Genomic DNA, 3,698 nt, shown 5'->3' with positions numbered 1-3,698 from the left:
GGATATTTATGATCATATTGTTGTTCTGAGATTAGGCATAGAGATGCTGATCATGCATGCTACCTTTGACCGAGCATTAGACATGCTCACATGTGGCCTTTTGAGTTATGTATTCTAGTTATGTGGATGGTTATTAATTGTATCATGGAGTAAATTGTGTTAACTTGTCACTATGTTATGGGACATAGTCTTTGGAAAGGTTTTCTTATGCCTGGCAAGTGTAATCAATTGAGTTATTTTGTTGCTCTTAGTTATTGAAAGTTAATTTGGTTGTAGAAATTGATATTTGAAGCTAGTTCTATGTGATAAAATTTTATGATAAAGATGTATTGGTGAAAGGAAAAATTGATCTTGATGGCATGTTTTCTTGTCATGTTTGATAGACGATTATGGTAATTGTTGTTTACCTCTTTGTAATGCTTTAATTTGGTGTAATGAAAGGGAGAAAATTCTTGTTTCTCTGCTATGATTGTGGATAATTCCTAGAATATTTTAAGGAATGTATGGATTTAGATGTATCTTGCCAATGGATAATGGCGTTTGTAAAGGATTTTGCAATAATATTTCATTTATTTATGGAAAGATTTCTATGTGCAATTTGATCTTTGTTGAATGAGTTTCAGGGCTGATGCGTACGACATGTTGTCCATCTAGCCTTATGACTTCCAGGAGTAAGTCGGAACCTAGGGGGGGAGAATGTAATACCCCCGCCCTAATCAATCTCTAATCTCAGTTTAATCTTGGTTAGTTTATCTTATATCATGTTATAGTCAGATGTTTGATTTAATGCATAGCTGTTGATGTGGGTTTCCCACTAGTTGTATGCAAGTTGTTTAGTGTTCCTATTTCGTGGTATTAATATCGGGCTAACACTTTCATTAAATTTTATATATGTATGCATGTATGACTCTTGGTTGCAGGAGATTTCAGGTACAATGCTGCATGAGTGCGAGGTTCGTCTTCACCTGGATTTGCAGGTTTGAGTGTACCTCTTTAATCCTTAGAGTTGGATTAGGTGGTCGTAAGACCCTAGTTGACCATAGTCGTGCTCAAGTGAGCATCGCCAGTCATCGTCGGTATTTCCTTTTTGTTTGGGTTTGCGAGTCGTCTGTCTGGTTGACTTTCTTGGTTTGCGTGCTTGGTGTGTATGGTTAAATTGATTAATTAGTCCTTAGTAACTATTCTGATTATATATGTGTTTGTGCATTGAAGATTAATGGACTAGATTAATCAGGTTTTCGTTATGCGATTTTCATTGATATTGGATTGCTCGTCTTAAATTGGGAGTAAGTTCAATTAATGGTTGATTTTGAATATTAAATGCATTTTGTTTATGCTGTTGAAAAAAAAGAAAGTTTTGTATTTAATTGCAATAGATTTAATTGTATTCTGTTGGCCTTTTAAATTAGAAAGGTTAAATTGAATTAAATGAGAAAATCGATTTTGAATTGAAAAGCAAGTCAATTTATTGAGATAGTTAGAAAAGAATTAATTTTGAGAATTATTTTTAAATAAAAATTTTAATTCCAAAAAAATGGAATTTTGGTCAACTCTTCCTTATAACCTAATTTCTTGGAAAATTTGGAGGAGGGGATGTTTTTGGAAAAATTGTTGGTTGGAAAATATTTTTGGGATGAAATTTGGGGTTTTTGGGAGGAAGGAGTTCTTCTGGATCTAAGAGGTGGGCTCTCCTTCAGCTCTTCCAGGAATGCGTATGAAGGTAGGAATTACCTTAACTGTTCTTCCTTGTTGCCATGGAAATATATTCTGTTGGTAGAAAACAAAATGCTGGTTGTTAAAGATCTAATCTGTTAAAATTGAATTTTAGTTTTAATTTTGGACTTATGGGTTTAGATCTATGCTTATTTGCTTATGATCTTCAAGAAAACAATTTGGTTGCATCATTGTGGTAAAAAAAAATAGTTCCTTTTTGGCCCATTATGAGTTTGGCTAGAAATTTTATTTGAGGTGTTGTTATCCCTCATTTCCTTGCTTGGGTGGTTTGAAATCCCATTTGTGGTTGGATAAAATGAATCCCATCAAAAATATGTGATACCAAAACATAGTTCTTTTAAACCGAATTGATATTAAATCAAAATTTATTATCAATTTTGGAGTGGCGTTTTTTGGTTATTTATTTCGAACTGTGCATGTGAAGAAACGTTGGTTTGGGGTTTGGAGGGCGGGGAGCGGAGCTCCACCCGCCTCCTCCTCCCCTCCCGCGCGCATGGTTGCCGCTCGCAGTGGCCGCGGGCTCACTGTGGTGGCTGCAGGGGCCGCGGTGGCCGTAGGGCGCCGCGGAACTTGCGGGCACCACAGTGGCACCGCCGCGTTGGTTCCCTGCGGGTGGGGTTTGGCTCGCCCAACCCCCGCGTTGGGAGGTGGGCCCGGCCTTCGCCGCCCCCATATTAAATGTAATTTTTTTTAAATTAGCTTTTTTTTTAAGATGTTTTTTTTAATGTATTTTTTTTATTCAAAAAAATATATATAATATTTTAATGTTATTTCATGTTAAGTTTTAATTAGTTTTTTTTAATTATGATTAATGTGGCATGATCATAGTTAATGATAATTTGATATTAATTAATTTTATAATGGAATTTATATGTTAATTAATAGTCAATTTCATTTTATGATTAGTGCACATTTTCTAATTAGATTCCAGAATTGCTAATTTCGCCATTGAATATTAATTGGTTATATTTTGGACTAATCTTGGATTAATAAATTTATATCTTACCTTCTAGCTGATTAGAGTATTTGGCTAATTGAGGTAGTATTGTTTAAAAATAAAATAGAATATTAGGTTATTGGAAAATTGTTGAAATATGATATAATTACTAATTGATGATGTTAAATATTATTCAAGAACATATCATTTGAGTAATTGAGAAGTAAGTGAAATATTTTATCGTTGGGTATTTGATTTTAAACTATGTGCTTTTGGGGATTTAATTTAGTATCATTTGGGAAATTGTTTGGTTACTGATATTCTCTTTTAGTAAAATGAATGATTAATTTATATTTTTCCTTTGTTTGAGAATAGACAATGGTACTATTGTAAATTGTGGTATTGTACTCACCTGGTAACGGTGATTTCCCGTCAATGCTTTTTGAAAACTTAGATCAATCAAAGAATTGGATCAACTATTATGCTTAAAGCAATTTGAGAAAATATTGTCTTTTCCGATTATTGCCTATGCGAGTTTAATTTCTGTATTCGCTTTTGATTATGAAATGGCAAGTCGTGCTTTGTTTGCTAGATCCCTGTCGTATGGATTGACTTGGGGTACCTGTTTCAGTCCTCAGTTCCGAGTTGACTGTTGTTTTGTGGTGGTGTCATAGTGGTCATATCCTTTGTGTGGGTGTCGAATGGTGATTCGTGTTTGACCAGATGGTTGTTCCCTCCTTCTTGAACTCCGTTCGTCTGACCATGTCTATTCCTTGGTTTTTGAGTTCATCCGAGTTTAGTCTAGTGTCATATGGGAAAGTGGCTTTCGATTGGGGGCCGCGGCCAAAGTGGCTGCTGGGTAACCCGTCGAAAGTGAGTCTAATAAGTGATAACCTAACAGTAGATTAGGATGTAATCTCTAGGTAAAATAAATGTGCCTCACACATGGGACGAGTGCTAACATAGACCCGACATGCTGTGAGAAGGCCTGAAATGGCAAACCATCATCCTTGTCTTCACGAGAGGA

The 3,698-nt window shown here is 35.3% G+C and overlaps 1 pseudogene; it reads left to right on the top strand.

Moving 5' to 3' along the window:
- The first annotated feature begins 2,227 nt into the window (after positions 1–2,227).
- LOC131066137 (alpha pinene synthase, chloroplastic-like) overlaps positions 2,228–3,698 on the top strand; it is a 122,235-nt pseudogene continuing 120,764 nt past the window's right edge.

Source organism: Cryptomeria japonica, chromosome 1 (assembly GCF_030272615.1).
Source record: "Cryptomeria japonica chromosome 1, Sugi_1.0, whole genome shotgun sequence".
Taxonomy (NCBI): Eukaryota; Viridiplantae; Streptophyta; class Pinopsida; order Cupressales; family Cupressaceae; genus Cryptomeria; species Cryptomeria japonica.
Note: the sequence above shows the minus strand (reverse complement) of the source record. Positions and strands in the feature narration are given on the sequence as shown.